The sequence below is a fragment of the Lutra lutra genome, chromosome 13, assembly GCF_902655055.1.
Source record: "Lutra lutra chromosome 13, mLutLut1.2, whole genome shotgun sequence".
Classification (NCBI taxonomy): domain Eukaryota; kingdom Metazoa; phylum Chordata; class Mammalia; order Carnivora; family Mustelidae; genus Lutra; species Lutra lutra.
In genome coordinates, this window is record NC_062290.1 from 77,495,252 (window position 1) to 77,508,394 (window position 13,143).

The window sequence follows — 13,143 nt, forward strand, 5'->3', positions numbered from 1 at the left end:
AGTACAGACAAGCACCAGATGGCACATGGACTCTGCTCCATGATGTCTGGGGACTCAGCTAGAAAGACTTGATGGTTGGGTGTGACCTGACCACAGGGACTAGAATCATCTGGAATCCCCAGGGTAGGTGAACTTCTTACATGCTAGCTCAGGGCTCCTGGGGAAATATTCCACTGAATAAAGGTGAAAACTGCATAGCCTTTTCCAACCCGGCCTCAGAAATCAAGTAACATCATTTCTACCATATTTCCCTGGTGATACGTGAGATACAAGTTTACCCACATGTAAGGCAAAGAAACATAAACTTACCCATTGATAGGAGGAGTGACAACAAATTTGTGGACATTTAAAAACAGTCAGATTGTCATGAACGTTCATATGTGTATATATACCCACACACATAAGCATATATGTATATGTGTACAAATGTATAAATACATATGCATATACATGCATACATGTATGTTTTCCCTAACTCTGTCCCTGAGAGTTTCTAGAACAATGAATAATTGCTTTAGAACAACAGCCATAAGAACACTGAATGCCCAGACAATCTTGGCTTCTAAATATCTTCTTCCACCAAAAGGAATAGAGTCCTTGAAGAAATAGCTGATTCCAAGTCCAAGAAATAAAAAGTTTGAGATGAGCATGGACTATTTTGTTTTGTCATTAAATAAGGAAAACCTCAAAAGAAAATGAAATGTGTCAAAAAGATACAGGATCAGTGAGGAGGTGCTCCCCAATAACCAAAGATGAACAATTTTAAGCATCAAAGTAAGATAGTGGTAGTCCCATGTAACAAACCATTGAATTAATTGGGCTTCATGAGTCCACGCTGATACAAACTAAAAAGAAAACAAGCATACATAAGTAGGGTAAAGGGATAGTTCTTCCTTGTAGCAACATGTCAACTAATAAATGTGGAAGGAATGAAGGAAGTAGAAGTCACCACATGGCAATGATCATAGTTGGGGTTGATTTAGGCAGATGTTATCAATGGATGCTAAGGCGGTGGGTAGAGTTCTGGGAAAAACAAGATGTCAGGGCAGTCTCTGAATTTTTGTCCCCCAAATATTCATCAACTACAAAGGAAAAATGGTGACTTCAGTGTGGGTAAGTCTGGCAGTGACACTGTGACCAGACACTCGAGGTTGACATGACCAGTGGTTAGACCAGTCAGCATTGTGTCTCCTGATGTGAGTCACTGAGAATAAGAGAGCATAATGTCTGTGGTATTCCTGTCAAGAGGGCATGGGCCACATCAGGTCCTCAGGAGACATCAGGCAGACTCTAGTTGAAGGTCGTTCTATGAAATGAAAGGACTGTGCTCCCCAAAACTGTTAGAAACACAAAGTACAGAGAAAGCCCAGACAATTGTTTCAGACTAAAGAAGAGTGAGGAAATCTAGGAACTAAAAACAACATATTCCTGACTAGGTTCCTCATCCAGAGAAGCAAACTAGACACTGTTGAGCCAGCTGGAGAAATATGCATGAGACCTGTAGATTGAGCGGTTCCGTGTCAAGGCTGATTTTCTGACTAGGAGGTTTGCTTGGTGCTGATATGAGAGAGACGCCTGTGGGAAATACGCCCTGTAGAATTAAGGCATCGTGCGCAGGCATCCTGTGTGCAATGGCTCCCAAATGGCCAGAAAAAGACAAAAAGGCATGCGGAGAACAAGAGAGGTGGGAAGAGAGAGAGTCAACGTGGGGAATCCATGTGTTATGGGTTGGATTATGTTCTCCCTCCAAATTCACATGTTGAAATCAGAACTCCCAGTAATTCAAGGTGACACCATATTTGGAGATAGTGGTCTTTGCAGAAGTAATCAAATTACAGTGAGGTTATTAGTGTGGCCCCAATCCAATAAAACTGGCCTCCTTCTAAGAAGAGGAGATGCTGACACAGACACACGGAGAGGGAAGGCTGTGTACGAAGACAGAGGGAGGAGACCACCATCTACAAGTCAGAGAGAGGTCCGGGGCAGATCCGCCACTCAGGGCCCTCCTAAGGAACCAACCCTGCCTATGCCTTGACCTCCACTTTAAATTTGATTTCAGTCTTTCCAGAACTGTGGAACAATAAATTTCTGTTGTTTAAATAATCCAGTCTCTGGTATTTGTTATAGCAGCCCTAGCAAACCCACACACTGTTGGAAAGGACACTGAAGTTCTTCATGTTGTTCCTGCAGGTGTTCTGTAAGCTTGAGATCATTGCAAAATAAATTATTATTATTACTATTACTATTTCTAGAGAGAGCTCATGTGTGTGTGAGCCAGAGAGGGGGCAAAGGGAGAGGACGAGAGAGAGTCTTAGGCAGGCTCTATGCCCAGTGTGGAATCTGATGAGGACCTTGATCTCAGAACCCTGAGCAGAAATCAGGAGTCAGATGCTTAACCAATTGAGCCACGCAAGTGCTCTGCAAAATAAATTATTTTTAAAGTAGCAATCAATTAGCATTTTACACGTGGTCATCTTACAACATTTTCACCATTGTCTCCTTTGATCTTCACCACACCCCAGGGAGGTAGGTGAGGTGTGCATTAATTGATTCCTTTCACTGTCCAGCAGTCTCTGTCTGAGTAGGTTGCAAAAGGGTCTTTGACGTTAACCACTGATGGAGAAAAATGGAGCTTAAAGAGGTGTGCTCTGAGCCTCTCACACCGGCAGTGAGAGAAGTCAGCGGTTCACACATTATCATTACGTACACATTAACATAACATTACCAGAAGGAGAGAAGTTCCTTCCTAGATTTCCAACTTGCTCTTAACCATGTTTTCTTACAGAAAAAACCTGGAGGAAGGAGAGAACAGAAGAGGAGAGGCAGAGGGAAGTGCAATGCGGCAAAGGATGGAGGAGAGAGGAGAGGAGTGATGATCTCTGGCTGCTTTGGGTCCCCACCTGAAAGGCAATCGGGCAGATGGACAGCAAAAGAAAGCCTCCTCTCCTTCCTGGTAGAGATGGTCCCATCCTCCTCTCTCCTTCGGCTTGTTTATAAATTTTCCAGTGTCACTTAGCAAGTGGTATTGTTGTTTATTGCTATTCGTCTCTTCTCTACTGAAGCCTGAGGTCTTCCAGGTTCTTCTGCTTATTTGTGGAATCTGGGGTAAAGATAGCACCATGATCCTAGAAAAACACAATTATATGAAGTCATTTCTGTGCTTAAAACCTGCTGGTAGTTCTCAGTCTCAATCAGAATAACACCCAAAGTCACTCTCCAGATCCACATGGCCCTATGTGATCTGTCCACCTGTCATCTCCCACACTGCATCACCTCACTCCAGCTTCCAGAGACTCCTTGAGGCCCCTCATGCTCCCTGAGAGGAGCTCTAGCATCAGGGCTGTGCACTTGTGATTCCTCGACCTCAAATGTGTTCTCTTCAGTCACCCAGACATCATACTTCCTCTGGTTTCTACTAAAAAGTCACCTTCACAGCCAACCTTCCTGAAATTTAAATTCTACACCCAAACATCCCACTCCCCTTTCCCTACTACATTATTGCCCTCAGACCTCATCGCCGTGTAACATACCTATTTGCATTTCTTGTCAAAATCGTTCTTCTCACTGGGATATCTATTCCACAAGACTGGAGATTTTTGTTTTATTGGCTGCTGTATCCTTAGTACATAGAATGGTATTCATCTCAACAAATATTTATTGAATGAATAGTTGAAGTTCCTTGACTGTCCTGTGTCTCAATACCATTGCCAAGAGTGGTATAATAAAAATCAAATGCTGGTGAGTATCTGAAGAAAATGATCTCTCCTACATAGCTGGTGAAAATCTGAAATGACACGGCCACTCTGGACAAGAGTTTGGCAGTTTCTTATTAAACTAAGCATGCAATTACCATATGACCCAGCAACTATAGCTTCAGGCATTTATCCCTGAGAATGAAAACTTATGTTCTCTCAGAAAACCATGCACAAATATTCATAACAGCTTTATTTGTAACCGCCCCAAACTAGAAACAATCCAGATGTCTTTTAATGGGGAATACAAACGATGGTACATCCATACCATGGAATATTACTCAACAATAGAAAAAATTAACCGTGATACAACTTGGAGGAAGCTGAAAATGGGAAGAAAAAAGAAAGACCACCAAAAACCTCATCCCAAAGGGCTGTACAGTATATGGTTGCATTTATATAATATTCTAGAATGCCCAAAGAAAGAGATGGAGAACTAATTACTGGCTTCCAGGGATTAGTGTTGGAGATAGTGGTGGAGGGAGGGAGGTGGGTGTGTTTATTGCAGGACAATATAAGGGACCCTTGTGAGGACCCTGTGATTTCTTGATTTTGGTGGTGGATACACAAATCTACATATGTGATAAAATTACAGAGAACTACACACACACACACACATACACACAGAGACAAATGAGTACATATATAATTTTGGCATTCTGAACAATTTAGGTGGATTGCATCAATGGCAGGTTCCTGACTGTGATCATGCGAGATGCTGTCACCAAGGGAGTTGGGGTAGATGGCACATGAGATCTCTCTGCATTATTTCTTGCAAGTGCATGAGTCCCCAGTTGTCTCAAGATGAAAAGTTGAATTGAAATGATGTATTATTTAATTCTAAAAATGGGCATTGAAATCTTGGGATGTCCATCATTTTTCAGGGTACTTGTAAACATGAAAGGGGCACATACACACATGCTCATATGTGTATAAAGCACTTGAAATGCTGTTCGGCATATAATAAACACTCAGCACATTTTAGCTGATATTACTCCAATCATGCAGGGCAGACCTATATTCAGGTCATCGCTGATCCCCAGTGTATGTCTTGTTTCTGATGCATATTACAAACACCAGTGACCGTGAGCTAAATAAATAATTTTTCTAACCGTCTGCACTAACCTTCAGAGAACGTGGGTCAGTAAGAAGAGTGCTGTCTGTGGAGCCCAGAGTAATCAAGAACCCTAAAGAGGAAGACCGTAGGACATCTAAGACTCCACCTCCTAGCTGTCCCACTAAGTTACTGTAAAGCTTTGAAAGGCCCATTTTCTTTGCTAAGTCTTAGTTCCCTCATTTGTTGGAGGAGGAATTAGAATGGTGTTATCTCTATGGTCCCTTTCCAGCTCTATGTTTTAGAAGCACAGAGAATTATCTTTCCTGAAACATGAGCACTGGACTAGAAGTCTATAGGTTATTATATCTTGTCTCCAAAATTCTGGCCTCTAATTCCCTTTGGGTCAAGTTGACTCTTCCGTTTCTGGCTCCCAGTAAAGCACAATTCTTACAGCTGGTTTCTACCATTATGGTCCCTTAAAGTATGTTATAGTCAGAATATCTGTAGACGATAGCCAGCCAAGATTTTGGAAACCTTTAGGGGATAAGGAATTGTAGAAATTTAAGCTATAATTATAGTATTAATCACTACCATTGCATCACTGTCTTCCAAAAGCCAAGGGGGAGTTACACTTGTTAAATTTAAAAACAATAAAGGCATGTCGTGATTGATGAAAGTACAAAAAAATAAGAGGCCTCCAAAAAATACCAGCTTGTTTATTTTATCTAATATTTGTAACACAACCTAACGGATTCATGTCGTGTTTCTAAGAGGACTCCTGGGTGATTTTCCATGCCAAACGTTCGCCAGCAGCTGACAGATGTCCCTACTCCGAAAGGCCAGGTTCCGCGGCGCTACGAGCACTACATAGATCATGTTCGCCTGTCCTCTTGCTCTATGTCAGAGCATCTGGAATGTCCAGCCCTTCAGAGTGAAAATCGCTTATATTTTTGTACTTGCTTGGGACAATTCTCAAAGTGAGTTATTGAGCATGTATTGAACACCTTGTGCAAACTTCCCCTTGCAGAGACCCTGTGACACGATCACGGTGAAGTACCAAGGTTTCCTGTTAGAGGTAAATGTGGTTTTTTTGAGGAACTACAAAGGCTTGGAAAGCAAGTAGGGCCAGAGTAATTGAAGAAGACAGGAAACCATTGTCAAAGCGCTGGGAAAAAATGGGTTGGACTGTATTGCCAACAAAACTGTCTTTTAAGAATAAGGCTTAAGAAATAAAAACATGTTTATATCCATAAACAATGAATAGATTATGAATAAATTCTCACGAAATAAATTGATAGAGGATGTACTTGTGGAAAAAAAAATAATCCCAGTAATAAGATATTTGATGCAAATAAACAGCAAACATTTGGGAATATCCAAACAAACACCGTCTGAAAAACAATAATAGTGTTTAATTTGAGGTTAAAAAAGAAAAGCCATTCTAGCTGCAACTTACATACTGGAGGGCAACAACACATGTGCTGGGGAGGAGTGAGAAGAATAAAGTCCTTGTATTGTTCAGCATGGGAATAAAAATATCTGTTAACTGAGGACTTTGTTGATTATGTCTGTAATTTTTAGCATAACCACTAAGACACTAAAAAGAGGAGATTAAATTAGAGCACATATGTTTAAATCCTCAAAACAAAGCAAACAACGAAGTCTACCAAAACAGGAGAGTCAAGTTCTCAGGCCAGAGCAAAGATGGGTAAGGCGAAAAGAGAGCTGCGTTATCAAGGGAGACCTAGAGAGAGCGATCTATCCATTTGAGAGAGCCATTCGAGGGAGATCCTGCAGAGAACAGGCAGATCTTCCGCTAAAAGGATTGCATACAATGAGGTCCCCAAACTCTCTTGTCTTGAGGACAAGTTCTTGAGAGCATATAATCAATGCTAACCTTCCAGTTAAAATTTAGCTAGCCTTAGAGATTGACCTATGTCAGTCGTTCTCCAATGTAGGACTCCAGATTGTATTTCCAAACACATTGATTAGGTAGGGGCATTTTTAAAGAATGACTGATTGATTGATTTGTGGGGGGGGGGGGGGGTGGAATGGAGGGACAGAGGGAGAGAGAGTCTTAAGCAAACTCCCTGCTGAGCGCTCGATCCTGAGATCATCATCTGGGCCAAAACCAACTGTCAGACACTTAACTGGCTGTGCCACCAGGCACCCCAGTAGGGGCATTGTTTTCATATATTCCAAGAGACAATCAAGTGGTAGGCCTGAAGACCCCATTCTTAGAGGCATGAGCAAATTACAGTGCCTTTGGGCGTTCCATTTCTCAATGCAAATTAATGCCACAGCACTTGGTACATATCTCGATGTCTGGGAGAGTTTGAGGAAAAAAGTCATTCATTTTAATAAGATATTCCTCTTCTCGTTGCAAAAAACAGGTTCCTAGGCTTAAACACACACACACGCACACACACCCGTGGTACGTTTGTAAGTTAATGTCTCTAAACCTAATAGCTGATGGGAGGCAGCCTGTCTAATCTGTACTGGTGACATCCCAGCCCCCCATTCCTGTCATTTTTCTCATTTTGGCAATGCTGGTCAAAAGGTCTTCTCAGGAAGTTGAGACCATCTTGTCGAAGCCTCCAGATCCCTAGCTCAGGAGCTCTAAGCCAGTAAAACTTCAGACTTTCACACAACTATGCTCTTCTCTGGGTGGGAGCACACTTTATCATTTATGACTTTGATAGAGACAGAGAAGTCTAACCCTCACATGCACTCCTACAAATTACAGGATTTTCTTTTTTTTTTTTCTTCTAGAAAAATTGATTTTAATAAGTTTCTTGTATATGTTCATTGTGTCAATTGCATATTCATTTACTTTCCTATTTACTTCCCCTTCATCACCCATATGCATTCTAGTGTTCATGTATCAACTTCCTCATTTTTTATTACATCAGTCATTAACTCATTTCTGACTCTCGATCACTGGATCATTTATGTATGCATTTAAAACACACCTGCATACATACGCACAATCTTCACACAAGCTCTTCTGTATTAGAGCCACTGGCAGAGATGGGCAATACACCCATGACTCCTTATCAAAGTTTTCGGGTTACTTCCTTTGGCTTTCTCTTTCCAAGGCCCCCACCTGTGAATTCACTACACGTGTGACTCAGATCCTAAGTGCATACTTAGAAACAAAATTTACAGCAGCTTCTAGATGCCAATCAGGCCAGGCTTGGAGCAAAATTCTGTTTCCTTGAGTGAAACACCAATCAGCCCCAAAAGTTGGACCTAGCTTTCAGGCTCTGTGAAGGGAAACCTCACAATTTTTCTTCCTAGGCAGGCAAAACTCCACCTCTTTCTTCCCTACTGTGTGTTTCTTCCCTGGGAGGGGGGAAGGGGGACTCCTTTATCATGCACCTAAAACACTTCATTTCTGACACTCCTAGTCACCAAATATGAGGAGGCTTTTCCCCCACGTGAAGCAATTCTCTGAGACATCAGCTGGTGTCTTACAACTTAATTCGATTCTGACCTTTCCCACCTGGAGATGGCATCAGATGCCACAGGTTAAAGACTCAGCCTCACAAATCTCGCCACCCTCTCCCCCACCCCAACGTGTATACACTCCAGACGCCAGTGGTGAGCCTACGTTATTTCTCATCTGTGCCTCTGACCAACAGGCTACGGATCAGAGGTTCCAGTGACCCCCTCCATGGGTTTGAATAATTTGCTAGAGTGGCTCCCAGAACTCAGTGAAACTCTTACTTATGTTTCCAAGTTTAATAAAGACTTTGATAAAGGATACAGGTGAGCAGCCAGTCGGAGAAGTATAGGGTGAGGTCTGGGAGGGTCCTGAGCTCTGGAGCTTCTGTCCCCGTGAAGTTGGGGTGTGTCACCGTCCTCGTGTAGATGTATTCACCAACCTGGAAACTCTTCAAACTCTGCTTTTTTTTTTTTTAAGAGGCTTCATAACATAGACATGATTGATTAAATCATTGGCCACTGGTGATTGATTCAAGCTCCAGCCCCTTTCCCCTTGCAGGAGGTCAGGGGGCGGGACTTTAAGTTCCAACTCTCTATCAATGTGGTGGGTTCTCTCCAGGCAATCAGCTCCCAAACTTCAGTTACCTGAGGGCTTTCCCAAATTCACTTCATTAACATAAAAAGGGCACATTTAAGGCTCTCATCACAGGACATTACAAGGGTTTTTAAGCACTCTGTCTTAGGAACAGGGTAAAAAACTAAATAGTATCCCCTCCTTATCCGGGGTTTCATTTTCCACGGTTTCAGTTTCCTGCACCCACCACGGCCTGGAAGGAGATGCCCCTCCGTCTGACTTAACATAGCATCAGAAGGTCGCAGTAGCGTCAGGCTATGTTGCAACACGTGCGCGTTTACCTCCCTGGATGCCTGGCACAGCATTTTCTCATCTTGCAGCATCACAAGGGTGAGTACAGTGCAATAAGATAATTTGAGCACATAACTTCTATTATAGTAAAGTATTGCAGTTGTTTTATAATTGCTGTTGTTACTCGCTTACTGTGCCTAATTTATAAACTAAACTTTGTCCCAGGTTTGTATAGGCAGCAACATAGTATATATAGGGTTCAGTCCTCTCTGAGGTTTCAGGCATCTACTGGGGCGGGGGGGATTGGCATGTATTTCCCGTGGATAATTGGAGACCACGTTATATATTTCTTATGATAAATAGCAATATCACAGGCCATCAGAGCTCCTGCCCCTGTCTCCAGTGAGTGAGTCTCAGTCCTGACTTTGGTGGTGGCTGTGTGGTCCCTGAGTTCTAACAGTCCCTTAGCCTTCCATCACTCCATGTCACACAAGGAAAGTTTACCCAAGCTCCCATCTCCATGATTATAATTATATTATGTTCTTATCCAGTACAAATGACCTCTGGCTCGGTATAACTCAATGGCTCTACTCCCCAAGTACAAAGTATTTTTCCTAAGAACCCACCCAACTGCTGATTGTTTAATATTCGTGTTTACTTCTGGTGATACCTAAGATGGTAGCAAGTTCGATGATGCTATTTATGGATATAATCCTAGTCACAAACATAGTGTTTGGCCTAAGGAATATATTTTAACAGAAATAAGAGCGGCAAATATTGTTAATTAAGTACTTGCAAAAGGTCTGGGGGAGAAGAAGGGGCAGAAACTGCCTGAGGAGGGTGGGAGTAAAGAGGAAGGACAAAGATTTGCTAGGCAGCCTGCAGGAGTGCATGCATTTCCTGACAAAGCAAACTGCATTTTATTTCTCTTTCTTTCTTTCTTTTTTCTTATTATGTTCAGTTGGCCACAGTATGTTACATCATTAGTTTTTGATGCAGTGTTCAATAATTCATTAGTTATGTGTAACACCCAGTGTTCATCACAGCAGGTGCCCTCCTTAATACCCATAACCCTGTTACCGCCTCCCCTCTGAAACCCTCAGTTTGTTTCTTGGGGTCCATAGTCCCTCATGGTCCGTCTCCCTCTCTGATTTCTCCCCCTTCATTTTTCCCTCCCTTTGCCTATGGTCCTCCATGGTATGGCTTACATCCCACATATGAGTGAAACTGTATGATAATTGTCTTTCTCTATCTGACTTACTTAACTTAGCATAATCCCCTCCAGTTCCATCCATGTCCATGTAAATGGTGGGTATTCGACCTTTCTGGTGGCTGAGTAATATTCCATTCTATGTATGAACCACATCTTCTTTATTGTCTGTTGAAGGGCATCTCAGCTCCTTCATCATTTGGCTATTGTGGACATTGCTGCTATGAACATTGGGCTACAGATGTCCCTTCTTTTCACTTCATCTGGTATCTTTGGGGTAAATACCCAGTAGTGCAATTGCTGTGTCGTAGGATGGTTTTATCCTTTACTTCTTGAAGAACCTGTATACTCTTTTAGAGTGGCTGTACCAGCGTGCATTCCCACCAACAGTGTAAGAGGGTTCTCCTTTTTCTACATCCTTGCCAACATTTATTGCTCCCTGTTTTGTTAATTTTTGCCATTCTAACTGGTGTAAGCTGGTATCTCATTGTGGTTTTTAAATATTTATTTATTTGACAGAGATCACAGGTAGGCAGAGAGGCAGTCAGAGAGAGAGAGAGAGGAGGAAGCAAGCTCCCCACTGAGCAGAGAGCCTGTGGCGGGGCTTGATCCCAGGACCCTGGGATCATGACCTGAGCCGGCAGAGGCTTTAACCCACTGAGCCACCCCCTCATTGTGGTTTTGATTTGTAGTTCCCTGATGGTGAGTGATGCTGAGCATTTCCAGTGATACGGCTGTACCAAGACAGGGAAGTTACCTGTGGTAGGATCATAGTGTACAGTGTACAGGGGACTGGGAATGGGGAAATTGTCCATAAATGAATCCAGGAAGGCAGGCAGAGACCAAATCATGCCACATGTGATCCATGTTAAGAAGTTCAGGCTTCGTTCTCAGCGAAGGCATGGCATTTCAATGGTTTTCATGTGGAAGTAAACTGGCCACAGGGATTTCACTTTAATTTTATTTTGGGAAGATCACTTATGACCAAAGCAGGACAAGATAGGGTCTGATAGCTTAGGAAAGAGATGGCCTTGTTTGTTGGGGAATGCTGTCAAAGAATGAAAACTGCTTCATCTGACCTTTTGAGCCAGACTTACACCTAGGAAGCACATTTCAATTTTAAGTACAGAGCCATACTGTATTCTTCCTTTCCTCATCTCCTGTATTTGAGTCAGCATATCCAGTAAGTTTCACCCCCTAAATGCTTTTCAAGTACATCACCTTCTTTGCATTTCTGTTGCCATTCCCCCGGTTTGGACACCTGTCATCCCTGACCCAACCGATTGCTACCGCTCCGTCACTATTTCTGTCACTTCCTAGATCTTTCCCGCCAAACTGTCCCCCACTGGTTATGAAGGTGAACATTCTAAGTGGCTTTTTTGCTGTTTAGATTTTCCCAATAGCTACCCATTTCCTAGAAGATTATCTAAATTCCTGTAATGTACCCAGTCTCATGGTGCTTTCTCCAATACAATTTCCTTCATCATTTAATTGTTGCATTTGATTGTTACAGACCAAATCACCAAAATAAGAGTCACCTCCTTACACTCTTCTGTAAGAAATAGCCACTCACTTTGTAATGCTGTTTTCCTGTAATGCACACTCTTCCTCATGACACTTATTTCATTGTGCTGATATTTATTTGAGTGTGTGTCTACCTTTATTCACTAACTGTCTTCCTTGGAGGCAGAAACTGTATCTTATTTATTTGTAAGAGCCTGTAGCCTGGTATACTGTTTGTTTAAATAGACGGCTCCTCTCTCTACCCGCCATTTTTTTTTTTTTAATGAACAAACAGGTGAACAATGATTCTTTTAAAAATGCAAAGAATGAATCAAGATTTTAAAAATGGGTCAGGTTCAACCAAGGTAGGAAAAAAGAAGCAAACAAACAAACGTGTTCTGGTATTTTGGAGCAGAGGAAGCTTTTTTCAGCTTCTTGGAAAGGTACAGAAGACCTTTTGCTCATGATTACTCATCCATTTTGATTCCCTCTATTAAAAATATAAATATGATATGATGCCTTTAATATTGATCAACTCTAAGCATACATCTATTGATACCTAGGGAGAAATTGATTCATAGTGTTTCCAATGATGTGGTTAGAAAGTGCTTTGGATAGTCACTGGGGTCAGGCCTGAAGGAGCCAAGAAATCCAAGTGTTTTCCCTCTATCTCCCACTAGCTTTCTGACAGAGTCTAATGGGAGCTACTTGGGCTCATCCCAGGTAACTGCAGGTTCTCAAAAACCAGATTAGGTGGGAAATCCTTCACAGACTGAGACTAACGATCTGATAGAATCTATGACCAGTGAATTGGAAACTCCTTCAGGTCCAATGGAGAACGTGAAAGCCAGATAGGAAATGAGGAAACACAGCTGGAAATACTAAGAGAACATGAGACAGAGGGGTTGAAACAGCTGTGGGGATAGGCAGTTTTCTAGGAGAACGACACAATTGAGAGAATCAGGAGGGAAAAGCAACTCGAGGATGGAATTTTTAAATTGTGTGAGTGCATGTTCTCCCCATTGATACCTTATAACATTTTGGAGATGATACTGACTCCTAAAGGTGACTGGTCGGTGAGGATGGGGAAAGGAAATAGTCAGAAAAGAACATTTACTCAGCATGTGCTATATATAAGGTATCCTACTCATTGCTGGAGATATATATGTAGAAGGACTTGAGTTTGCCCTAAATGAATTTTCTGACACCATATGAGGTAGCTACATTGAAATCTCCCAATTGTAAGTAGGAAAAACTGAACTTCAGAGGTTAAATATCTTGCATGAAGACATTCATATAGGAAGAGAAA